This window comes from Scyliorhinus torazame, unplaced genomic scaffold (genome assembly GCF_047496885.1).
Source record: "Scyliorhinus torazame isolate Kashiwa2021f unplaced genomic scaffold, sScyTor2.1 scaffold_673, whole genome shotgun sequence".
Classification (NCBI taxonomy): Eukaryota; Metazoa; Chordata; class Chondrichthyes; order Carcharhiniformes; family Scyliorhinidae; genus Scyliorhinus; species Scyliorhinus torazame.
The window spans coordinates 52,501-78,508 of record NW_027308400.1 but is presented as its reverse complement, the minus strand read 5'-3'; the positions used below and the strand labels follow the sequence as shown (position 1 = coordinate 78,508).

The window sequence follows — 26,008 nt, the reverse complement described above, 5'->3', positions numbered from 1 at the left end:
GACTGAGGGAGTGCTGCACTGTCAGAGGGTCAGTACTGAGGGAGTGCCGCACTGTCAGAGGGTCAGTACTGAGGGAGTGCTGCACTGTCAGAGGGTCAGTACTGAGGGAGTGCCGCACTGTCAGAGGGTCAGTACTGAGGGAGTGCTGCACTGTCAGAGGGTCAGTGCTGAGGGAGTGCCGCACTGTCAGAGGGTCAGTACTGAGGGAGTGCTGCACTGTCGGAGGGTAAGTACTGAGGGAGTGCTGCACTGTCGGAGGGTCAGTACTGAGGGAGTGCCGCACTGTCAGAGGGTCAGTACTGAGAGAGTGCTGCACTGTCAGAGGCTCAGTACTGACGGAGTGCTGCACTGTCAGAGGGTCAGTGCTGAGGGAGTGCCGCACTGTCAGAGGGTCAGTACTGAGGGAGTGCTGCACTGTCGGAGGGTCAGTACTGAGGGAGTGCTGCACTGTCGGAGGGTCTGTACTGAGGGAGTGCCGCACTGTCAGAGGGTCAGTACTGAGAGAGTGCTGCACTGTCAGAGGCTCAGTACTGACCGAGTGTCGCACTGTCAGAGGGTCAGTACTGAGGGAGTGCCGCACTGTCAGAGGGTCAGTACTGAGGGAGTGACGCACTGTCAGAGGGTCAGTGCTGAGGGAGTGCCGCACTGTCAGAGGGTCAGTACTGAGTGAGTGCAGCACTGTCAGAGGGTCAGTACTGAGGGAGTGCCGCACTGTCAGAGGGTCAGTACTGAGGGAGTGCTGCACTGTCAGAGGGTCAGTAGTGAGGGAGTGCCGCACTGTCAGAGGGTCAGTACTGAGGGAGTGCCACACTGTCAGAGGGTCAGTACTGAGGGAGTGCCGCACTGTCAGAGGGTCAGTACTGAGGGAGTGCCGCACTGTCAGAGGGTCAGTACTGAGGCTGTATCGCACTGTCAGTGGGTCAGTACTGAGGGAGTGCCGCACTGTCAGAGGGTCAGTACTGAGGCTGTATCGCACTGTCAGCGGGTCAGTACTGAGGGAGTGCCGCACTGTCCGAGGATCAGTACTGAAGGAGTGCTGCACTGTCAGAGGGTCAGTATAGAGGGAGTGCTGCACTGTCAGAGGGTCAGTACTGAGGGAGTGTGGTACTGTCAGAGGGTCAGTACTGAGGGAGTGCTGCACTGTCAGAGGGTCAGTACTGAGGGAGTGCCGCACTGTCAGAGGGTCAGTACTGAGGCTGTACCACACTGTCAGCGGGTCAGTACTGAGGGAGTGCCGCACTGTCCGAGGGTCAGTACTGAGGGAGTGCTGCACTGTCAGAGGGTCAGTAGAGAGTGAGTGCTGCAGTCAGAGGGTCAGTACTGAGGGAGCGCGGTACTGTCAGAGGGTCAGTACTGAGGGAGTGCTGCACTGTCAGAGGGTCAGTACTGAGGGAGTGCCGGACTGTAAGAGGGTCAGTACTGAGGGAGTGCTGCACTGTCAGAGGGTCAGTACTGAGGGAGTGCCGCACTGTCAGAGGGTCAGTACTGAGGGAGTGCTGCACTGTCAGAGGGTCAGTACTGAGGGAGTGCTGCACTGTCAGAGGGTCAGTACTGAGGGAGGGCCGCACTGTCAGTGGGTCAGTACTGAGGGAGTACCGCACTGTCAGAGGGTCAGTACTGACGGAGTGCCGCACTGTCAGAGGGTCAGTACTGAGGGAGTGCTGCACTGTCAGAGGGTCAGTACTGAGGGAGTGCCGCACTGTCACAGGGTCAGTACTGAGGGAGTGCTGCACTGTCAGAGGGCCAGTACTGAGGCAGAGCCGCATTGTCAGAGGGTCAGTACTGAGGGAGTGCTGCACTGTCAGAGGGTCAGTACTGAGGGAGTGCTGCACTGTCAGAGTGTCAGTACTGAGGGAGTGCCGCACTGTCAGAGGGTCAGTACTGAGGGAGTGCCGCACTGTCAGAGGGTCAGTGCTGAGGGAGTGACGCACTGTCAGAGGGTCAGTACTGAGGGAGTGCTGCACTGTCAGATGGTCAGTACTGAGGGAGTGCCGCACTGTCAGAGGGTCAGTACTGAGGGAGTGCCGCACTGTCAGAGGGTCAGTACTGAGGGAGTGCTGCACTGTCAGAGGGTAAGTACTGAGGGAGTGCCGCACTGTCAGAGGGTCAGTACTGAGGGAGTGCCGCACTGTCAGAGGGTCAGTACTGAGGGAGTGCTGCACTGTCAGAGTGTCAGTACTGAGGGAGTGCTGCACTGTCAGAGGGTCACTACTGAGGGAAAACTGCATTGTCAGAGGGTCAGTACTGAGGGAGTGCCGCACTGTCAGAGGGTCAGTACTGAGGGAGTGCCGCACTGTCAGAGTGTCAGTACTGAGGGAGTGCCACACTGTCAGAGGGTCAGTACTAAGGGAGTGCTGCACTGTCAGAGGGTCAGTACTGAGGGAGTGCCACACTGTCAGAGGGTCAGTACTTAGGGAGAGCTGCACTGTCAGAGGGGCAGTACTGAGGGAGAGCCGCATTGTCAGAGGGTCAGTACTGAGGGAGTGCTGCACTGTCAGAGGGTCAGTACTGAGGGAGTGCTGCACTGTCAGAGGGTCAGTACTGAGGGAGTGCCGCACTGTCAGAGGGTCCGTACTGAGGGAGTGCCGCACTGTCAGAGGGTCAGTACTGAGGGAGTGACGCACTGTCAGAGGGTCAGTACTGAGGGAGTGCTGCACTGTCAGAGGGTCAGTACTGAGGGAGTGCTGCACTGTCAGAGGGTCAGTACTGAGGGAGCGCTGCACTGTCAGAGGGTCAGTACTGAGGGAGTGCCGCACTGTCATATGGTCACTACTGAGGGAAAACTGCACTGTCAGTGGGTCAGTACTGAGGGAATGCTGCACTGTCAGAGGGTAAGTACTGAGGGAGTGCCGCACTGTCAGTGGGTCAGTACTGAGGGAGTACCGCACTGTCAGAGGGTCAGTACTGACGGAGTGCCGCACTGTCAGAGGGTCAGTACTGAGGGAGTGCTGCACTGTCAGAGGGTCAGTACTGAGGGAGTGCTGCACTGTCAGAGGGTGAGTACTGAGGGAGTACCGCACTGTCAGAGGGTCAGTACTGAGGGAGTGCTGCACTGTCAGAGGGCCAGTACTGAGGCAGAGCCGCATTGTCAGATGGTCAGTACTGAGGGAGTGCTGCACTGTCAGAGGGTCAGTACTGAGGGAGTGCCGCACTGTCAGAGGGTCAGTACTGAGGGAGTGCCGCACTGTCAGAGGGTCAGTGCTGAGGGAGTGACGCACTGTCAGAGGGTCAGTACAGAGGGAGTGCTGCACTGTCAGATGGTCAGTACTGAGGGAGTGCCGCACTGTCAGAGGGTCAGTACTGAGGGAGTGCCGCACTGTCAGAGGGTCAGTACTGAGGGAGTGCTGCACTGTCAGAGGGTAAGTACTGAGGGAGTGCCGCACTGTCAGAGGGTCAGTACTGAGGGAGTGCCGCACTGTCAGAGGGTCAGTACTGAGGGAGTGCTGCACTGTCAGAGGGTCAGTACTGAGGGAGTGCTGCACTGTCAGAGGGTCACTACTGAGGGAAAACTGCATTGTCAGAGGGTCAGTACTGAGGGAGTGCCGCACTGTCAGAGGGTCAGTACTGAGGGAGTGCCGCACTGTCAGAGGGTCAGTACTGAGGGAGTGCCACACTGTCAGAGGGTCAGTACTAAGGGAGTGCTGCACTGTCAGAGGGTCAGTACTGAGGGAGTGCCACACTGTCAGAGGGTCAGTACTGAGGGAGAGCTGCACTGTCAGAGGGGCAGTACTGAGGGAGAGCCGCATTGTCAGAGGGTCAGTACTGAGGGAGTGCTGCACTGTCAGAGGGTCAGTACTGAGGGAGTGCTGCACTGTCAGAGGGTCAGTACTGAGGGAGTGCCGCACTGTCAGAGGGTCCGTACTGAGGGAGTGCCGCACTGTCAGAGGGTCAGTACTGAGGGAGTGACGCACTGTCAGAGGGTCAGTACTGAGGGAGTGCTGCACTGTCAGAGGGTCAGTACTGAGGGAGTGCTGCACTGTCAGAGGGTCAGTACTGAGGGAGCGCTGCACTGTCAGAGGGTCAGTACTGAGGGAGTGCCGCACTGTCATATGGTCACTACTGAGGGAAAACTGCACTGTCAGTGGGTCAGTACTGAGGGAATGCTGCACTGTCAGAGGGTAAGTACTGAGGGAGTGCCGCACTGTCAGAGGGTCAGTACTGAGGGAGTGCCGCACTGTCAGAGGGTCAGTACTGAGGGAGTGCCGCACTGTCAGAGGGTCAGTACTGAGGGAGTGCCGCACTGTCAGAGGGTCAGTACTGAGGGAGTGCTGCACTGTCAGAGGGTCAGTACTGAGGGAGTGCCGCACTGTCAGAGGGTCCGTACTGAGGGAGTGCCGCACTGTCAGAGGGTCAGTACTGAGGGAGTGCCGCACTGTCGGAGGGTCAGTACTGAGGGAGTGCCGCACTGTCAGAGGGTCAGTACTGAGGGAGTGCCGCACTGTCGGAGGGTCAGTACTGAGGAAGTGCCGCACTGTCAGAGGATCAGTACTGAGGGAGCGCTGCACTGTCAGAGGGTCAGTACTGAGGGAGTGCCGCACTGTCAGAGGGTCAGTACTGAGGGAGTGCTGCACTGTCAGAGGGTCAGTACTGAGGGAGTGCCGCACTGTCAGAGGGTCAGGACTGAGGGAGTGCTGCACTGTCAGAGGGTCAGTACTGAGGGAGTGCCGCACTGTCAGAGGGTCAGTACTGAGGGAGTGCTGCACTGTCAGAGGGTCAGTACTGAGGGAGTGCCGCACTGTCAGAGGGTCAGTACTGAGGGAGTGCTGCACTGTCAGAGGGTCAGTGCTGAGGGAGTGCCGCACTGTCAGAGGGTCAGTACTGAGGGAGTGCTGCACTGTCGGAGGGTAAGTACTGAGGGAGTGCTGCACTGTCGGAGGGTCAGTACTGAGGGAGTGCCGCACTGTCAGAGGGTCAGTACTGAGAGAGTGCTGCACTGTCAGAGGCTCAGTACTGACGGAGTGCTGCACTGTCAGAGGGTCAGTGCTGAGGGAGTGCCGCACTGTCAGAGGGTCAGTACTGAGGGAGTGCTGCACTGTCGGAGGGTCAGTACTGAGGGAGTGCTGCACTGTCGGAGGGTCTGTACTGAGGGAGTGCCGCACTGTCAGAGGGTCAGTACTGAGAGAGTGCTGCACTGTCAGAGGCTCAGTACTGACCGAGTGTCGCACTGTCAGAGGGTCAGTACTGAGTGAGTGCCGCACTGTCAGAGGGTCAGTACTGAGGGAGTGACGCACTGTCAGAGGGTCAGTGCTGAGGGAGTGCCGCACTGTCAGAGGGTCAGTACTGAGTGAGTGCAGCACTGTCAGAGGGTCAGTACTGAGGGAGTGCCGCACTGTCAGAGGGTCAGTACTGAGGGAGTGCTGCACTGTCAGAGGGTCAGTACTGAGGGAGTGCCGCACTGTCAGAGGGTCAGTACTGAGGGAGTGCCGCACTGTCAGAGGGTCAGTACTGAGGCTGTATCGCACTGTCAGTGGGTCAGTACTGAGGGAGTGCCGCACTGTCAGAGGGTCAGTACTGAGGCTGTATCGCACTGTCAGCGGGTCAGTACTGAGGGAGTGCCGCACTGTCCGAGGGTCAGTACTGAGGGAGTGCTGCACTGTCAGAGGGTCAGTATAGAGGGAGTGCTGCACTGTCAGAGGGTCAGTACTGAGGGAGTGCGGTACTGTCAGAGGGTCAGTACTGAGGGAGTGCTGCACTGTCAGAGGGTCAGTACTGAGGGAGTGCCGCACTGTCAGAGGGTCAGTACTGAGGCTGTACCAACTGTCAGCGGGTCAGTACTGAGGGAGTGCCGCACTGTCCGAGGGTCAGTACTGAGGGAGTGCTGCACTGTCAGAGGGTCAGTAGAGAGTGAGTGCTGCAGTCAGAGGGTCAGTACTGAGGGAGCGCGGTACTGTCAGAGGGTCAGTACTGAGGGAGTGCTGCACTGTCAGAGGGTCAGTACTGAGGGAGTGCCGGACTGTCAGAGGGTCAGTACTGAGGGAGTGCTGCACTGTCAGAGGGTCAGTACTGAGGGAGTGCCGCACTGTCAGAGGGTCAGTACTGAGGGAGTGCTGCACTGTCAGAGGGTCAGTACTGAGGGAGTGCTGCACTGTCAGAGGGTCAGTACTGAGGGAGGGCCGCACTGTCAGTGGGTCAGTACTGAGGGAGTACCGCACTGTCAGAGGGTCAGTACTGAGGGAGTGCTGCACTGTCAGAGGGTCAGTACTGAGGGAGTGCTGCACTGTCAGAGGGTGAGTACTGAGGGAGTGCCGCACTGTCAGAGGGTCAGTACTGAGGGAGTGCTGCACTGTCAGAGGGCCAGTACTGAGGCAGAGCCGCATTGTCAGAGGGTCAGTACTGAGGGAGTGCTGCACTGTCAGAGGGTCAGTACTGAGGGAGTGCTGCACTGTCAGAGGGTCAGTACTGAGGGAGTGCCGCACTGTCAGAGGGTCAGTACTGAGGGAGTGCCGCACTGTCAGAGGGTCAGTGCTGAGGGAGTGACGCACTGTCAGAGGGTCCGTACTGAGGGAGTGCCGCACTGTCAGAGGGTCAGTACTGAGGGAGTGCCGCACTGTCAGAGGGTCAGTACTGAGGGAGTGCTGCACTGTCAGATGGTCAGTACTGAGGGAGTGCCGCACTGTCAGAGGGTCAGTACTGAGGGAGTGCCGCACTGTCAGAGGGTCAGTACTGAGGGAGTGCTGCACTGTCAGAGGGTAAGTACTGAGGGAGTGCCGCACTGTCAGAGGGTCAGTACTGAGGGAGTGCCGCACTGTCAGAGGGTCAGTACTGAGGGAGTGCTGCACTGTCAGAGGGTCAGTACTGAGGGAGTGCTGCACTGTCAGAGGGTCACTACTGAGGGAAAACTGCATTGTCAGAGGGTCAGTACTGAGGGAGTGCCGCACTGTCAGAGGGTCAGTACTGAGGGAGTGCCGCACTGTCAGAGGGTCAGTACTGAGGGAGTGCCACACTGTCAGAGGGTCAGTACTAAGGGAGTGCTGCACTGTCAGAGGGTCAGTACTGAGGGAGTGCCACACTGTCAGAGGGTCAGTACTGAGGGAGAGCTGCACTGTCAGAGGGGCAGTACTGAGGGAGAGCCGCATTGTCAGAGGGTCAGTACTGAGGGAGTGCTGCACTGTCAGAGGGTCAGTACTGAGGGAGTGCTGCACTGTCAGAGGGTCAGTACTGAGGGAGTGCCGCACTGTCAGAGGGTCCGTACTGAGGGAGTGCCGCACTGTCAGAGGGTCAGTACTGAGGGAGTGACGCACTGTCAGAGGGTCAGTACTGAGGGAGTGCTGCACTGTCAGAGGGTCAGTACTGAGGGAGTGCTGCACTGTCAGAGGGTCAGTACTGAGGGAGCGCTGCACTGTCAGAGGGTCAGTACTGAGGGAGTGCCGCACTGTCATATGGTCACTACTGAGGGAAAACTGCACTGTCAGTGGGTCAGTACTGAGGGAATGCTGCACTGTCAGAGGGTAAGTACTGAGGGAGTGCTGCACTGTCAGAGGGTCAGTACTGAGGGAGTGCCGCACTGTCAGAGGGTCAGTACTGAGGGAGTGCCGCACTGTCAGAGGGTCAGTACTGAGGGAGTGCCGCACTGTCAGAGGGTCAGTACTGAGGGAGTGCGGTACTGTCAGAGGGTCAGTACTGAGGGAGTGCTGCACTGTCAGAGGGTCAGTACTGAGGGAGTGCCGCACTGTCAGAGGGTCAGTACTGAGGGAGTGCCGCACTGTCAGAGGGTCAGTACTGAGGGAGTGCCGCACTGTCAGAGGGTCAGTACTGAGGCTGTGCCGCGCTGTCAGCGGGTCAGTACTGAGGGAGTGCCGCACTGTCCGAGGGTCAGTACTGAGGGAGTGCTGCACTGTCAGAGGGTCAGTACTGAGGGAGTGCTGCACTGTCAGAGGGTCAGTACTGAGGGAGCGCCGCACTGTCAGAGGGTCAGTACTGAAGGAGTGTGGCACTGTCAGAGGGTCAGTACTGAGTGAGTGCCGCACTGTCAGAGGGTCAGTACTGAGGAAGTGCTGCACTGTCAGAGGGTCAGTACTGAGGGAGTGCCGGACTGTCAGAGGGTCAGTACTGAGGGAGTGCTGCACTGTCAGAGGGTCAGTACTGAGGGAGTGCCGCACTGTCAGAGGGTCAGTACTGAGGGAGTGCTGCACTGTCAGAGGGTCAGTACTGAGGGAGTGCCGCACTGTCAGAGGGTCAGTACTGAGGGAGTGCTGCACTGTCAGATGGTCAGTACTGAGGGAGCGCCGCACTGTCAGAGGGTCAGTACTGAGGGAGTGCTGCACTGTCAGATGGTCAGTACTGAGGGAGTGCTGCACTGTCAGAGGGTCAGTACTGAGGGAGTGCCGCACTGTCAGAGGGTCAGTACTGAGGGTGTGCCGCACTGTCAGAGGGTCAGTACTGAGGGAGTGCCGCACTGTCAGAGGGTCAGTACTGAGGGAGTGCTGCACTGTCAGAGGGTCAGTGCTGAGGGAGTGCCGCACTGTCAGAGGGTCCGTACTGAGGGAGTGCTGCACTGTCAGTACTGAGAGAGTGCTGAACTGTCAGAGGGTCAGTACTGAGGGAGTGCCGCACTGTCAGAGGATCAGTACTGAGAGAGTGCTGCACTGTCAGAGGCTCAGTACTGATGGAGTGCTGCACTGTCAGAGGGTCAGTGCTGAGGGAGTGCCGCACTGTCAGAGGGTCAGTACTGAGGGAGTGCTGCACTGTCGGAGGGTCAGTACTGAGGGAGTGCTGCACTGTCGGAGGGTCTGTACTGAGGGAGTGCCGCACTGTCAGAGGGTCAGTACTGAGAGAGTGCTGCACTGTCAGAGGCTCAGTACTGACGGAGTGTCGCACTGTCAGAGGGTCAGTACAGAGGGAGAGCCGCACTGTCAGAGGGTCAGTACTGAGGGAGTGCTGCACTGTCAGAGGGTCAGTACTGAGGGAGAGCCGCACTGTCAGAGGGTCAGTGCTGAGGGAGTACCGCACTGTCAGAGGGTCAGTACTGAGCGAGTGCTGCACTGTCGGAGGGTCAGTACTGAGGGAGTGCTGCACTGTCGGATGGTCTGTACTGAGGGAGTGCCGCACTGTCAGAGGGCCAGTACTGAGGGAGTGCTGCACTGTCAGAGGGTCAGTACCGAGGGAGTGCCGCACTGTCAGAGGGTCAGTACTGAGGGAGTGCCGCACTGTCAGAGGGTCAGTAGTGAGGCAGTGCCGCACTGTCAGAGGGTCAGTACTGAGGGAGTGCCGCACTGTCAGAGGGTCAGTACTGAGGGAGTGCCGCACTGTCAGAGGGTCAGTACTGAGGGAGTGCCGCACTGTCAGAGGGTCACTACTGAGGGAGCGCTGCACTCTCAGAGGATCAGTACTGAGGGAGTGCCGCACTGTCAGAGTGTCAGTGCTGAGGGTGTGCCGCACTGTCAGAGGGTCAGTACTGAGGGAGTGCCGCACTGTCAGAGGGTCAGTACTGAGGGAGTGACGCACTGTCAGAGGTTCAGTGCTGAGGGAGTGCCGCACTGTCAGAGGGTCAGTACTGAGGGAGTGCTGCACTGTCAGAGGGTCAGTGCTGAGGGAGTGCTGTCCTGTCAGAGGGTCAGTACTGAGGGGGAACTACACTGTCAGAGGGTCAGTACTGAGGGAGTGCTGCACTGTCAGAGGGTCAGTACTGAGGGAGTGCTGCACTGTCAGAGGGTCAGTACTGAGGGAGTGCCGCATTGTCAGAGGGTCAGTAGTGAGGGAGTGCCGCACTGTCAGAGGGTCAGTCCTGAGGGAGTGCCGCACTGTCAGAGGGTCAGTACTGAGGGAGTGCCGCACTGTCAGAGGGTCAGTACTGAGGGAGTGCTGCACTGTCAGAGGGTCAGTGCTGAGGGAGTGCCGCACTGTCAGAGGGTCAGTACTGAGGGAGTGCCGCACTGTCAGAGGGTCAGTACTGAGGGAGTGCCGCACTGTCAGAAGGTCAGTACTGAGGGAGTGCCGCAATGTCAGAGGGTCCGTACTGAGGGAGTGCCGCACTGTCAGAGGGTCAGTACTGAGGGAGTGCCGCACTGTCACAGGGTCAGTACTGAGGGAGTGCCGCACTGTCAGAGGGTCAGTACTGAGGGAGTGCCGCACTGTCAGAGGGTCAGTACTGAGGGAGTGCCGCACTGTCAGAGGGTCAGTACTGAGGGAGTGCTGCACTGTCAGAGGGTCAGTACTGAGGGAGTGCCGCACTGTCAGAGGTTCAGTACTGAGGGAGTGCTGCACAGTCAGAGTGTCAGTACTGAGGGAGTGCTGCACGGTCAGAGGGTCAGTACTGAGGGAGTGCCGCACTGTCAGAGGGTCAGTACTGAGGGAGTGCCGCACTGTCAGAGGGTCAGTACTGAGGGAGTGCCGCACTGTCAGAGGGTCAGTACTGAGGGAGTGCTGCACTGTCAGAGGGTCAGTACTGAGGGAGTGCCGCACTGTCAGAGGGTCAGTACTGAGGGAGTGCCGCACTGTCAGAGGGTCAGTACTGAGGGAGTGCCGCACTGTCAGAGGGTCAGTACTGAGGGTGTGCTGCACTGTCAGAGGGTCAGTACTGAGGGAGTGCTGCACTGTCAGAGGGTCAGTACTGAGGGAGTGCTGCACTGTCAGAGGGTCAGTACTGAGGGAGTGCCGCACTGTCAGAGGGTCAGTACTGAGGGAGCGCTGCACTGTCAGAGGGTCAGTACTGAGGGAGTGCCGCACTGTCAGAGGGTCAGTAGTGAGGGAGTGCCGCACTGTCAGAGGGTCAGTACTGAGGGAGTGCCGCACTGTCAGAGGGTCAGTACTGAGGGAGCGCTGCACTGTCAGAGGGTCAGTACTGAGGAATTGCTGCACTGTCAGAGGATCAGTACTGAGGGAGTGCCGCACTGTCAGAGGGTCAGTGCTGAGGGAGTGCCGCACTGTCAGAGGGTCAGTACTGAGGGAGTGCCGCAGTCAGAGGGTCAGTACTGAGGGAGTGCCGCACTGTCAGAGGGTCAGGACTGAGGGAGTGCAGCACTGTCAGAGGGTCAGTGCTGAGGGAGTGCTGCACTGTCAGAGGGTCAGTACTGAGGGAGAACTACACTGTCAGAGGGCCAGGACTGAGGGAGTGCTGCACTGTCAGAGGGTCAGTGCTGAGGGAGTGCTGTCCTGTCAGAGGGTCAGTACTGAGGGAGAACTACACTGTCAGAGGGTCAGTACTGAGGGAGTGCTGCACTGTCAGAGGGTCAGTACTGAGGGAGTGCTGCACTGTCAGAGGGTCAGTACTGAGGGAGTGCCGCATTGTCAGAGGGTCAGTAGTGAGGGAGTGCCGCACTGTCAGAGGGTCAGTCCTGAGGGAGTGCCGCACTGTCAGAGGGTCAGTACTGAGGGAGTGCCGCACTGTCAGAGGGTCAGTACTGAGGGAGTGCTGCACTGTCAGAGGGTCAGTGCTGAGGGAGTGCCGCACTGTCAGAGGGTCAGTACTGAGGGAGTGCCGCACTGTCAGAGGGTCAGTACTGAGGGAGTGCCGCACTGTCAGAAGGTCAGTACTGAGGGAGTGCCGCAATGTCAGAGGGTCCGTACTGAGGGAGTGCCGCACTGTCAGAGGGTCAGTACTGAGGGAGTGCCGCACTGTCACAGGGTCAGTACTGAGGGAGTGCCGCACTGTCAGAGGGTCAGTACTGAGGGAGTGCCGCACTGTCAGAGGGTCAGTACTGAGGGAGTGCCGCACTGTCAGAGGGTCAGTACTGAGGGAGTGCTGCACTGTCAGAGGGTCAGTACTGAGGGAGTGCCGCACTGTCAGAGGTTCAGTACTGAGGGAGTGCTGCACTGTCAGAGTGTCAGTACTGAGGGAGTGCCGCACGGTCAGAGGGTCAGTACTGAGGGAGTGCCGCACTGTCAGAGGGTCAGTACTGAGGGAGTGCCGCACTGTCAGAGGGTCAGTACTGAGGGAGTGCCGCACTGTCAGAGGGTCAGTACTGAGGGAGTGCCGCACTGTCAGAGGGTCAGTACTGAGGGAGTGCCGCACTGTCAGAGGGTCAGTACTGAGGGAGTGCCGCACTGTCAGAGGGTCAGTACTGAGGGAGTGCCGCACTGTCAGAGGGTCAGTACTGAGGGAATGCCGCACTGTCAGAGGGTCAGTCCTGAGGGAGTGCCGCACTGTCAGAGGGTCAGTACTGAGGGAGTGCTGCACTGTCAGAGGGTCAGTACTGAGGGAGTGCCGCACTGTCAGAGGGTCAGTACTGAGGGAGTGCTGCACTGTCAGAGGGTCAGTACTGAGGGAGTGCCGCACTGTCAGAGGGTCAGTACTGAGGGAGTGCCGCACTGTCAGGGGGTCAGTACTGAGGGAGTGCCGCACTGTCAGAGGGTCAGTACTGAGGGAGTGCCGCACTGTCAGGGGGTCAGTACTGAGGGAGTGCCGCACTGTCAGAGGGTCAGTACTGAGGGAGTGCTGCACTGTCAGAGGGTCAGTACTGAGGGAGTGCCGCACTGTCAGAGGGTCAGTACAGAGGGAGTGCCGCACTGTCAGAGGGTCAGTACTGAGGGAGTGCCTCACTGTCAGAAGGTCTGTACTGAGGGAGTGCCGCACTGTCATAGGGTCAGTACTGAGGGAGTGCCGCACTGTCAGAGGTTCAGTACTGAGGGAGTGCTGCACTGTCAGAGTGTCAGTACTGAGGGAGTGCTGCACGGTCAGAGGGTCAGTACTGAGGGAGTGCCGCACTGTCAGAGGGTCAGTACTGAGGGAGTGCCGCACTGTCAGAGGGTCAGTACTGAGGGAGTGCCGCACTGTCAGAGGGTCAGTACTGAGGGAGTGCCGCACTGTCAGAGGGTCAGTACTGAGGGAGTGCCGCACTGTCAGAGGGTCAGTACTGAGGGAATGCCGCACTGTCAGAGGGTCAGTCCTGAGGGAGTGCCGCACTGTCAGAGGGTCAGTACTGAGGGAGTGCTGCACTGTCAGAGGGTCAGTACTGAGGGAGTGCCGCACTGTCAGAGGGTCAGTACTGAGGGAGTGCTGCACTGTCAGAGGGTCAGTACTGAGGGAGTGCCACACTGTCAGAGGGTCAGTACTGAGGGAGTGCCGCACTGTCAGGGGGTCAGTACTGAGGGAGTGCCGCACTGTCAGAGGGTCAGTACTGAGGGAGTGCCGCACTGTCAGGGGGTCAGTACTGAGGGAGTGCCGCACTGTCAGAGGGTCAGTACTGAGGGAGTGCTGCACTGTCAGAGGGTCAGTACTGAGGGAGTGCCGCACTGTCAAAGGGTCAGTACTGAGGGAGTGCTGCACTGTCACAGGGTCAGTACTGAGGGAGTGCTGCACTGTCAGAGGGTCAGTACTGAGGGGGTGCTGCACTGTCGGAGGGTCAGTACTGAGGGAGTGCTGCACTGTCAGAGGGTCAGTACTGAGGGAGTGCCGCACTGTCAGAGGGTCAGTACTGAGGGAGTGCCGCACTGTCAGAGGGTCAGTACTGAGGGAGTGCTGCACTGTCAGAGGGTCAGTACTGAGGGAGTGCTGCACTGTCAGAGGGTCAGTACTGAAGAAGTGCCGCACTGTCAGAGGGTCAGTACTGAGGGAGTGCCGCACTGTCAGAGGGTCAGTACTGAGGGAGTGCCGCACTGTCAGAGGGTCAGTACTGAGGGAGTGCTGCACTGTCAGAGGGTCAGTACTGAGGGAGTGCCGCACTGTCAGAGGGTCAGTACTGAGGGTGTGCCGCACTGTCAGAGGGTCAGTACTGAGGGAGTGCTGTATTGTCAGAGGGTCAGTACTGAGGGAGTGCCGCACTGTCAGAGGGTCAGTACTGAGGGAGTGCCGCACTGTCAGAGGGTCAGTACTGAGGGAGTGCCGCACTGTCAGAGGGTCAGTACTGAGGGAGTGCCGCACTGTCAGAGGGTCAGTACTGAGGGAGTGCCGCACTGTCAGATGGTCAGTACTGAGGGAGTGCTGCACTGTCAGAGGGTCAGTACAGAGGGAGTGCCGCACTGTCAGAGGGTCAGTACTGAGGGAGTGCTGCACTGTCAGAGGGTCAGTACTGAGGGCGTGCTGCACTGTCAGAGGGTCAGTACTGAGGGAGTGCTGCACTGTCAGAGGGTCAGTACTGAGGGAGTGCTGCCCTGTCAGAGGGTCAGTACTGAGGGAGTGCTGCACTGTCAGAGGGTCAGTACTGAGGGAGTGCAGCGCTGTCAGAGGGTCAGTACTGAGGGAGTGCCGCACTGTCAGAGGGTCCGTACTGAGGGAGTGCTGCACTGTCAGAGGGTCAGTACTGAGGGAGTGCCGCACTGTCAGAGGGTCAGTACTGAGGGAGTGCCGCACTGTCAGAGGGTCAGTACTGAGGGAGTGCTGCACTGTCAGAGGGACAGTACTGAGGGAGTGCTGCACTGTCAGAGGCTCAGTACTGAGGGAGTGCCGCACTGTCAGAAGGTGATGAATGACAGAAAACCTCTCTCTTTCTCCCACTCTCCTGCAGAGATTCCGCTGTTCCATGTATTAAATGCCCGGATCACATTCGGGAATCTCTGTGGCTGTGACGAGGCAGTGAGGACACTGACCATCGTGGATCCGGAAGCAGTTCCGGGAAGCGAGGACCAGGGGCCCTCAGGCACTGCCGATTCCTGTCGTCAAGGTAACCGGCCGGGCTGACCGCCAGTCTTCCCCCGCGACCACGGGCCCCTTCCCCCCCTTCAAACTCCCAAGCGGGAAAGCTCCCTGAGCGACCCCATGGGGAATCTTCCTCATTGGGGCCTTGCTGGGATGGGCAGCATTCGGTGTCCACTCTAACTGCCTTGAACCGAGTGGCTGGTTGGTCCATTCCGGAGGGAGACGCGGGCCTGGGAGGCTCTGGTGTCACGGGTAGGCCGGACTGGTAGTCCGACCCAGACCACACCGCAACGGTGACCGGGACACTGGACAGCAGCCCCAATATTTAATTTTAATTGTGTAAGACCTCGCTCCTGGGGTGATTTCACAATGAAATCCGGAAATGGTAAATTAAAACACTTTATTACTGACTTCACAGCGCCAGGGTCCCAGGTTCGATTCCCGGCTTGGGTCACTGTCTGTGCGGAGTCTGCACGTTCTCCCCGTGTCTGCGTGGGTTTCCTCCGGGTGCTGCGGTTTCCTCCCACAGTCCAAAGATGTGCAGGTTAGGTGGATTGGCCGTGTTAAATTGCCCCTTAGTGTCCAAAGATGTGCAGGTTAGGTGGATTAGCCGTGTTAAATTGTCCCTCAGTGTCCAAAGATGTACAGGTTGGGTAGATTGGCCGTGTTAAATTGCCCCTTAGTGTCCAAAGATGTGCAGGTTAGGTGGATTGGCCGTGTTAAATTGCCCCTTAGTGTCCAAAGATGTACAGGTTGGGTGGATAGGCCATGTTAAATTGTCCCTCAGTGTCCAAAGATGTACAGGTTAGGTGGATTGGCCTCGTTAAATTGTCCCTTCGTGTCCAAAGATGTACAGGTTAGGTGGATTGGCCGTGTTAAATTGTCCCTTAGTGTCCAAACATGTACAGGTTGGGTAGATTGGCCGTGTTAAATTGCCCCTTAGTGTCCAAAGATGTGCAGGTTAGGTGGATTGGCCGTGTTAAATTGCCCCTTAGTGTCCAAAGATGTGCAGGTCGGGTGGATTGGCCGTGTTAAATTGTCCCTTAGTGTCCAAAGATGTACAGGTTAGGTGGATTGGCCGTGTTCAATTGTCCCTTAGTGTCCAAAGATGTACAGGTTAGGTGGATTGGCCGTGTTAAATTGTCCCTTAGTGTCCAAAGATGTACAGGTTAGGTGGATTGGCTGTGTTAAATTGTCCCTTAGTGTCCAAAGATGTACAGGTTAGGTGGATTGGCCGTGTTCAATTGTCCCTTAGTGTCCAAAGATGTACAGGTTAGGTGGATTGGCCGTGTTAAATTGTCCCTTAGTGTCCAAAGATGCACAGGTTAGGTGGATTGGCCGTGTTAAATTGTCCCTTCGTGTCCAAAGATGTGCAGGTTAGGTGGATTGGCCGTGTTCAATTGTCCCTTAGTGTCCAAAGATGTACAGGTTAGGTGGATTGGCCGTGTTAAATTGTCCCTTAGTGTCCAAAGATGTACAGGTTAGGTGGATTGGCCGTGTTAAATTGTCCCTTCGTGTCCAAAGATGTACAGGTTAGGTGGATTGGCCATGTTAAATTGTCCCTTAGTGTCCAAAGATGTACAGGTTAGGTGGATTGGCCGTGTTAAATTGTCCCTTAGTGTCCAAAGATGTACAGGTTAGGTGGATTGGCCGTGTTAAATTGTCCCTTAGTGTCCAAAGATGTACAGGTTAGGTGGATTGGCCGTGTTCAATTGTCCCTTAGTGTCCAAAGATGTACAGGTTAGGTGGATTGGCCGTGTTAAATTGTCCCTTAGTGTCCAAAGATGCACAGGTTAGGTGGATTGGCCGTGTTAAATTGTCCCTTCGTGTCCAAAGATGTACAGGTTAGGTGGATTGGCCGTGTTCAATTGTCCCTTAGTGTCCAAAGATGTACAGGTTAGGTGGATTGGCCGTGTTAAATTGTCCCTTAGTGTCCAAAGATGCACAGGTTCGGTGGATTGGCCGTGTTAAATTGTCCCTTAGTGTCCAAAGATGTACAGGTTAGGTGGATTGGCCGTGATAAATTGTCCCTTCGTGTCCAAAGATGTACAGGTTAGGTGGATTGGCCGTGTTAAATTGTCCCTTAGTGTCCAAAGATGCACAGGTTAGGTGGATTGGCCGTGTTAAATTGTCCCTTCGTGTCCAAAGATGTGCAGGTTAGGTGGATTGGCCGTGTTCAATTATCCCTTAGTGTCCAAAGATGTGCAGGTTAGGTGGATTGGCCGTGTTAAATTGTCCCTTAGTGTCCAAAGATGTACAGGTTAGGTGGATTGGCTGTGTTAAATTGTCCCTTAGTGTCCAAAGATGTACAGGTTAGGTGGATTGGCCGTGTTAAATTGTCCCTCAGTGTCCAAAGATGTACAGGTTAGGTGGATTGGCCGTGTTAAATTGTCCCTTAGTGTCCAAAGATGTGCAGGTTAGGTGGATTGGCCGTGTTAAATTGTCCCTTAGTGTCCAAAGATGTACAGGTTAGGTGGATTGGCCGTGTTAAATTGTCCCTTAGTGTCCAAAGATGTGCAGGTTAGGTGGATTAGCCGTGTTAAATTGTCCCTCAGTGTCCAAAGATGTACAGGTTAGGTGGATTGGCCGTGTTAAATTGTCCCTTAGTGTCCAAAGATGTACAGGTAGGTAGATTGGCCGTGTTAAATTGCCCCTTAGTGTCCAAAGATGTGCAGGTTAGGTGGATTGGCCGTGTTCAATTGTCCCTTAGTGTCCAAAGATGTACAGGTTAGGTGGATTGGCCGTGTTAAATTGTCCCTTAGTGTCCAAAGATGTACAGGTTAGGTGGATTGGCTGTGTTAAATTGTCCCTTAGTGTCCAAAGATGTACAGGTTAGGTGGATTGGCCGTGTTAAATTGTCCCTTAGTGTCCAAAGATGTACAGGTTAGGTGGATTGGCCGTGTTAAATTGTCCCTTAGTGTCCAAAGATGTACAGGTTAGGTGGATTGGCCGTGTTAAATTGTCCCTTAGTGTCCAAAGATGTGCAGGTTAGGTGGATTGGCCGTGTTAAATTGTCCCTTAGTGTCCAAAGATGTACAGGTTAGGTGGATTGGCCGTGTTCAATTGTCCCTTAGTGTCCAAAGATGTGCAGGTTAGGTGGATTGGCCGTGTTCAATTGTCCCTTAGTGTCCAAAGATGTACAGGTTAGGTGGATTGGCCGTGTTAAATTGTCCCTTAGTGTCCAAAGATGTACAGGTTAGGTGGATTGGCTGTGTTAAATTGTCCCTTAGTGTCCAAAGATGTACAGGTTAGGTGGATTGGCCGTGTTAAATTGTCCCTTCGTGTCCAAAGATGTACAGGTTAGGTGGATTGGCCGTGTTAAATTGTCCCTTAGTGTCCAAAGATGTACAGGTTAGATGGATTGGCCGTGTTAAATTGTCCCTTAGTGTCCAAAGATGTGCAGGTTAGGTGGATTGGCCGTGTTAAATTGTCCCTTAGTGTCCAAAGATGTACAGGTTAGGTGGATTGGCCGTGTTAAATTGTCCCTTAGTGTCCAAAGATGTGCAGGTTAGGTGGATTGGCCGTGTTAAATTGTCCCTTAGTGTCCAAAGATGTGCAGGTTAGGTGGATTGGCCGTGTTCAATTGTCCCTTAGTGTCCAAAGATGTACAGGTTAGGTGGATTGGCCGTGTTAAATTGTCCCTCAGTGTCCAAAGATGCACAGGTTAGGTGGATTGGCCGTGTTAAATTGTCCCTTCGTGTCCAAAGATGTGCAGGTTAGGTGGATTGGCCGTGTTCAATTGTCCCTTAGTGTCCAAAGATGTACAGGTTAGGTGGATTGGCCGTGTTAAATTGTCCCTTAGTGTCCAAAGATGTACAGGTTAGGTGGATTGGCTGTGTTAAATTGTCCCTTAGTGTCCAAAGATGTGCAGGTTAGGTGGATTGGCCGTGTTAAATTGTCCCTTAGTGTCCAAAGATGTACAGGTTAGGTGGATTGGCCGTGTTCAATTGTCCCTTAGTGTCCAAAGATGTACAGGTTAGGTGGATTGGCCGTGTTAAATTGTCCCTTAGTGTCCAAAGATGCACAGGTTAGGTGGATTGGCCGTGTTAAATTGTCCCTTCGTGTCCAAAGATGTGCAGGTTAGGTGGATTGGCCGTGTTCAATTATCCCTTAGTGTCCAAAGATGTACAGGTTAGGTGGATTGGCCGTGTTAAATTGTCCCTTAGTGTCCAAAGATGTACAGGTTAGGTGGATTGGCTGTGTTAAATTGTCCCTTAGTGTCCAAAGATGTACAGGTTAGGTGGATTGGCCGTGTTAAATTGTCCCTCAGTGTCCAAAGATGTACAGGTTAGGTGGATTGGCCGTGTTAAATTGTCCCTTAGTGTCCAAAGATGTGCAGGTTAGGTGGATTGGCCGTGTTAAATTGTCCCTTAGTGTCCAAAGATGTACAGGTTAGGTGGATTGGCCGTGTTAAATTGTCCCTTAGTGTCCAAAGATGTGCAGGTTAGGTGGATTAGCCGTGTTAAATTGTCCCTCAGTGTCCAAAGATGTACAGGTTAGGTGGATTGGCCGTGTTAAATTGTCCCTTAGTGTCCAAAGATGTACAGGTTAGGTGGATTGGCCGTGTTAAATTGTCCCTTAGTGTCCAAAGATGTGCAGGTTAGGTGGATTGGCCGTGTTAAATTGTCCCTTAGTGTCCAAAGATGTACAGGTTAGGTGGATTGGCCGTGTTCAATTGTCCCTTAGTGTCCAAAGATGTGCAGGTTAGGTGGATTGGCCGTGTTCAATTGTCCCTTAGTGTCCAAAGATGTACAGGTTAGGTGGATTGGCCGTGTTAAATTGTCCCTTAGTGTCCAAAGATGTACAGGTTAGGTGGATTGGCTGTGTTAAATTGTCCCTTAGTGTCCAAAGATGTACAGGTTAGGTGGATTGGCCGTGTTAAATTGTCCCTTCGTGTCCAAAGATGTACAGGTTAGGTGGATTGGCCGTGTTAAATTGTCCCTTAGTGTCCAAAGATGTACAGGTTAGATGGATTGGCCGTGTTAAATTGTCCCTTAGTGTCCAAAGATGTGCAGGTTAGGTGGATTGGCCGTGTTAAATTGTCCCTTAGTGTCCAAAGATGTACAGGTTAGGTGGATTGGCCGTGTTAAATTGTCCCTTAGTGTCCAAAGATGTGCAGGTTAGGTGGATTGGCCGTGTTAAATTGTCCCTTAGTGTCCAAAGATGTGCAGGTTAGGTGGATTGGCCGTGTTAAATTGTCCCATAGTGTCCAAAGATGTACAGGTTAGGTGGATTGACCGTGTTAAATTGTCCCTTAGTGTCCAAAGATGTGCAGGTTAGGTGGATTGGCTGTGTTAAATTGTCCCTTAGTGTCCAAAGATGTACAGGTTAGGTGGATTGGCCGTGTTAATTTGTCCCTTAGTGTCCAAAGATGTACAGGTTAGGTGGATTGGCCGTGTTAAATTGTCCCTTAGTGTCCAAAGATGTGCAGGTTAGGTGGATTGGCCGTGTTAAATTGTCCCTTAGTGTCCAAAGATGTGCAGGTTAGGTGGATTGGCCGTGTTCAATTGTCCCTTAGTGTCCAAAGATGTACAGGTTAGGTGGATTGGCTGTGTTAAATTGTCCCTTAGTGTCCAAAGATGTACAGGTTAGGTGGATTGGCTGTGTTAAATTGTCCCTTAGTGTCCAAAGATGTACAGGTTAGGTGGATTGGCCGTGTTAAATTTTCCCTTTGTGTCCAAAGATGTACAGGTTAGGTGGATTGGCCGTGTTAAATTGTCCCTTAGTGTCCAAAGATGTGCAGGTTAGGTGGATTGGCCGTGTTCAATTGTCCCTTAGTGTCCAAAGATGTACAGGTTAGGTGGATTGGCCGTGTTAAATTGTCCCTTAGTGTCCAAAGATGTGCAGGTTAGGTGGATTGGCCGTGTTCAATTGTCCCTTAGTGTCCAAAGATGTGCAGGTTAGATGGATTGGCCGTGTTAAATTGTCCCTTAGTGTCCAAAGATGTGCAGGTTAGATGGATTGGCCGTGTTAAATTGTCCCTTAGTGTCCAAAGATGTGCAGGTTAGGTGGATTGGCCGTGTTCAATTGTCCCTTAGTGTCCAAAGATGTACAGGTTAGGTGGATTGGCCGTGTTAAATTGTCCCTTAGTGTCCAAAGATGTACAGGTTAGGTGGATTGGCCGTGTTAAATTGTCCCTTAGTGTCCAAAGATGTACAGGTTAGGTGGATTGGCCGTGTTAAATTGTCCCTTAGTGTCCAAAGATGTACAGGTTAGGTGGATTGGCCGTGTTAAATTGTCCCTTAGTGTCCAAAGATGTGCAGGTTAGGTGGATTGGCCGTGTTAAATTGTCCCTTAGTGTCCAAAGATGTACAGGTTAGGTGGATTGGCCGTGTTCAATTGTCCCTTAGTGTCCAAAGATGTGCAGGTTAGGTGGATTGGCCGTGTTCAATTGTCCCTTAGTGTCCAAAGATGTACAGGTTAGGTGGATTGGCCGTGTTAAATTGTCCCTTAGTGTCCAAAGATGTACAGGTTAGGTGGATTGGCTGTGTTAAATTGTCCCTTAGTGTCCAAAGATGTACAGGTTAGGTGGATTGGCCGTGTTAAATTGTCCCTTCGTGTCCAAAGATGTACAGGTTAGGTGGATTGGCCGTGTTAAATTGTCCCTTAGTGTCCAAAGATGTACAGGTTAGATGGATTGGCCGTGTTAAATTGTCCCTTAGTGTCCAAAGATGTGCAGGTTAGGTGGATTGGCCGTGTTAAATTGTCCCTTAGTGTCCAAAGATGTACAGGTTAGGTGGATTGGCCGTGTTAAATTGTCCCTTAGTGTCCAAAGATGTGCAGGTTAGGTGGATTGGCCGTGTTAAATTGTCCCTTAGTGTCCAAAGATGTGCAGGTTAGGTGGATTGGCCGTGTTCAATTGTCCCTTAGTGTCCAAAGATGTACAGGTTAGGTGGATTGGCCGTGTTAAATTGTCCCTTAGTGTCCAAAGATGCACAGGTTAGGTGGATTGGCCGTGTTAAATTGTCCCTTCGTGTCTAAAGATGTGCAGGTTAGGTGGATTGGCCGTGTTCAATTGTCCCTTAGTGTCCAAAGATGTACAGGTTAGGTGGATTGGCCGTGTTAAATTGTCCCTTAGTGTCCAAAGATGTACAGGTTAGGTGGATTGGCTGTGTTAAATTGTCCCTTAGTGTCCAAAGATGTGCAGGTTAGGTGGATTGGCCGTGTTAAATTGTCCCTTAGTGTCCAAAGATGTACAGGTTAGGTGGATTGGCCGTGTTCAATTGTCCCTTAGTGTCCAAAGATGTACAGGTTAGGTGGATTGGCCGTGTTAAATTGTCCCTTAGTGTCCAAAGATGCACAGGTTAGGTGGATTGGCCGTGTTAAATTGTCCCTTCGTGTCCAAAGATGTGCAGGTTAGGTGGATTGGCCGTGTTCAATTATCCCTTAGTGTCCAAAGATGTACAGGTTAGGTGGATTGGCCGTGTTAAATTGTCCCTTAGTGTCCAAAGATGTACAGGTTAGGTGGATTGGCTGTGTTAAATTGTCCCTTAGTGTCCAAAGATGTACAGGTTAGGTGGATTGGCCGTGTTAAATTGTCCCTCAGTGTCCAAAGATGTACAGGTTAGGTGGATTGGCCGTGTTAAATTGTCCCTTAGTGTCCAAAGATGTGCAGGTTAGGTGGATTGGCCGTGTTAAATTGTCCCTTAGTGTCCAAAGATGTACAGGTTAGGTGGATTGGCCGTGTTAAATTGTCCCTTAGTGTCCAAAGATGTGCAGGTTAGGTGGATTAGCCGTGTTAAATTGTCCCTCAGTGTCCAAAGATGTACAGGTTAGGTGGATTGGCCGTGTTAAATTGTCCCTTAGTGTCCAAAGATGTACAGGTTGGGTAGATTGGCCGTGTTAAATTGCCCCTTAGTGTCCAAAGATGTGCAGGTTAGGTGGATTGGCCGTGTTCAATTGTCCCTTAGTGTCCAAAGATGTACAGGTTAGGTGGATTAGCCGTGTTAAATTGTCCCTCAGTGTCCAAAGATGTACAGGTTAGGTGGATTGGCCGTGTTAAATTGTCCCTTAGTGTCCAAAGATGTACAGGTAGGTAGATTGGCCGTGTTAAATTGCCCCTTAGTGTCCAAAGATGTGCAGGTTAGGTGGATTGGCCGTGTTCAATTGTCCCTTAGTGTCCAAAGATGTACAGGTTAGGTGGATTGGCCGTGTTAAATTGTCCCTTAGTGTCCAAAGATGTACAGGTTAGGTGGATTGGCTGTGTTAAATTGTCCCTTAGTGTCCAAAGATGTACAGGTTAGGTGGATTGGCCGTGTTAAATTGTCCCTTAGTGTCCAAAGATGTACAGGTTAGGTGGATTGGCCGTGTTAAATTGTCCCTTAGTGTCCAAAGATGTACAGGTTAGGTGGATTGGCCGTGTTAAATTGTCCCTTAGTGTCCAAAGATGTGCAGGTTAGGTGGATTGGCCGTGTTAAATTGTCCCTTAGTGTCCAAAGATGTACAGGTTAGGTGGATTGGCCGTGTTCAATTGTCCCTTAGTGTCCAAAGATGTGCAGGTTAGGTGGATTGGCCGTGTTCAATTGTCCCTTAGTGTCCAAAGATGTACAGGTTAGGTGGATTGGCCGTGTTAAATTGTCCCTTAGTGTCCAAAGATGTACAGGTTAGGTGGATTGGCTGTGTTAAATTGTCCCTTAGTGTCCAAAGATGTACAGGTTAGGTGGATTGGCCGTGTTAAATTGTCCCTTCGTGTCCAAAGATGTACAGGTTAGGTGGATTGGCCGTGTTAAATTGTCCCTTAGTGTCCAAAGATGTACAGGTTAGATGGATTGGCCGTGTTAAATTGTCCCTTAGTGTCCAAAGATGTGCAGGTTAGGTGGATTGGCCGTGTTAAATTGTCCCTTAGTGTCCAAAGATGTACAGGTTAGGTGGATTGGCCGTGTTAAATTGTCCCTTAGTGTCCAAAGATGTGCAGGTTAGGTGGATTGGCCGTGTTAAATTGTCCCTTAGTGTCCAAAGATGTGCAGGTTAGGTGGATTGGCCGTGTTAAATTGTCCCATAGTGTCCAAAGATGTACAGGTTAGGTGGATTGACCGTGTTAAATTGTCCCTTAGTGTCCAAAGATGTGCAGGTTAGGTGGATTGGCTGTGTTAAATTGTCCCTTAGTGTCCAAAGATGTACAGGTTAGGTGGATTGGCCGTGTTAATTTGTCCCTTAGTGTCCAAAGATGTACAGGTTAGGTGGATTGGCCGTGTTAAATTGTCCCTTAGTGTCCAAAGATGTGCAGGTTAGGTGGATTGGCCGTGTTAAATTGTCCCTTAGTGTCCAAAGATGTGCAGGTTAGGTGGATTGGCCGTGTTCAATTGTCCCTTAGTGTCCAAAGATGTACAGGTTAGGTGGATTGGCCGTGTTAAATTGTCCCTTAGTATCCAAAGATGTGGAGGTTAGGTGGATTGGCCGTGTTAAATTGTCCCTTAGTGTCCAAAGATGTACAGGTTAGGTGGATTGGCCGTGTTAAATTGTCCCTTAGTGTCCAAAGATGTACAGGTTAGGTGGATTGGCTGTGTTAAATTGTCCCTTAGTGTCCAAAGATGTACAGGTTAGGTGGATTGGCCGTGTTAAATTTTCCCTTTGTGTCCAAAGATGTACAGGTTAGGTGGATTGGCCGTGTTAAATTGTCCCTTAGTGTCCAAAGATGTGCAGGTTAGGTGGATTGGCCGTGTTCAATTGTCCCTTAGTGTCCAAAGATGTACAGGTTAGGTGGATTGGCCGTGTTAAATTGTCCCTTAGTGTCCAAAGATGTGCAGGTTAGGTGGATTGGCCGTGTTCAATTGTCCCTTAGTGTCCAAAGATGTGCAGGTTAGATGGATTGGCCGTGTTAAATTGTCCCTTAGTGTCCAAAGATGTGCAGGTTAGATGGATTGGCCGTGTTAAATTGTCCCTTAGTGTCCAAAGATGTGCAGGTTAGGTGGATTGGCCGTGTTCAATTGTCCCTTAGTGTCCAAAGATGTACAGGTTAGGTGGATTGGCCGTGTTAAATTGTCCCTTAGTGTCCAAAGATGTACAGGTTAGGTGGATTGGCCGTGTTAATTTGTCCCTTAGTGTCCAAAGATGTGCAGGTTAGGTGGATTGGCCGTGTTAAATTGTCCCTTAGTGTCCAAAGATGTGCAGGTCGGGTGGATTGGCCGTGTTACATTGTCCCTTAGTGTCCAAAGATGTACAGGTTAGGTGGATTGGCCGTGTTAATTTGTCCCTTAGTGTCCAAAGATGTACAGGTTAGGTGGATTGGCCGTGTTAAATTGTCCCTTAGTGTCCAAAGATGTACAGGTTAGGTGGATTGGCCGTGTTAAATTGTCCCTTAGTGTCCAAAGATGTACAGGTTAGGTGGATTGGCCGTGTTAAATTGTCCCTTAGTGTCCAAAGATGTACAGGTTAGGTGGATTGGCCGTGTTAAATTGTCCCTTAGTGTCCAAAGATGTACAGGTTAGGTGGATTGGCCGTGTTAAATTGTCCCTTAGTGTCCAAAGATGTACAGGTTAGGTGGATTGGCCGTGTTAATTTGTCCCTTAGTGTCCAAAGATGTACAGGTTAGGTGTATTGGCCGTGTTAAATTGTCCCTTAGTGTCCAAAGATGTACAGGTTAGGTGGATTGGCCGTGTTAAACTGTGGCTTAGTGTCCAAAGATGTACAGGTTAGGTGGATTGGCCGTGTTAATTTGTCCCTTAGTGTCCAAAGATGTACAGGTTAGGTGGATTGGCTGTGTTAAATTGTCCCTTAGTGTCCAAAGATGTACAGGTTAGGTGGATTGGCCGTGTTAAATTGTCCCTTTGTGTCCAAAGATGTACAGGTTAGGTGGATTGGCCGTGTTAAATTGTCCCCTAGTGTCCAAAGATGTACAGGTTAGGTGGATTGGCCATGTTAAATTGTCCCTTCGTGTCCAAAGATGTACAGGTTAGGTGGATTGGTCGTGTTAAATTGTCCCTTAGTGTCCAAAGATGTGCAGGTTAGGTGGATTGGCCGTGTTAAATTGTCCCTTAGTGTCCAAAGATGTACAGGTTAGGTGGATTGACCGTGTTAAATTGTCCCTTAGTGTCCAAAGATGTGCAGGTTAGATGGATTGGCCGTGTTAAATTGTCCCTTAGTGTCCAAAGATGTGCAGGTTAGGTGGATTGGTCGTGTTAAATTGTCCCTTAGTGTCCAAAGATGTACAGGTTAGGTGGATTGGCCGTGTTAAATTGTCCCTTAGTGTCCAAAGATGTACAGGTTAGGTGGATAGGCTGTGTTAAATTGTCCCTTAGTGTCCAAAGATGTGCAGGTTAGGTGGATTGGCCGTGTTAAATTGTCCCTTAGTGTCCAAAGATGTACAGGTTGGGTGGATTCGCCGTGTTAAATTGTCCCTTAGTGTCCAAAGATGTACAGGTCGGGTGGATTGGCCGTGTTAAATTGTCCCTTAGTGTCCAAAGATGTGCAGGTTAGGTGGATTGGCCGTGTTAAATTGTCCCTTAGTGTCCAAAGATGTACAGGTTAGGTGGATAGGCTGTGTTAAATTGTCCCTTA

At 53.1% G+C, this 26,008-nt stretch overlaps 1 protein-coding gene across 1 annotated transcript in view; it reads left to right on the top strand.

Moving 5' to 3' along the window:
• The first annotated feature begins 14,385 nt into the window (after positions 1 to 14,385).
• LOC140406583 (ankyrin repeat domain-containing protein 13D-like) overlaps positions 14,386 to 26,008 on the top strand; it is a 30,893-nt gene continuing 19,270 nt past the window's right edge. Inside the window, exon 1 of the mRNA XM_072494583.1 lies at positions 14,386 to 14,537. The gene's annotated coding sequence lies outside the window, so the exon portion shown is untranslated. The remainder of the gene's footprint in view (positions 14,538 to 26,008) is intronic.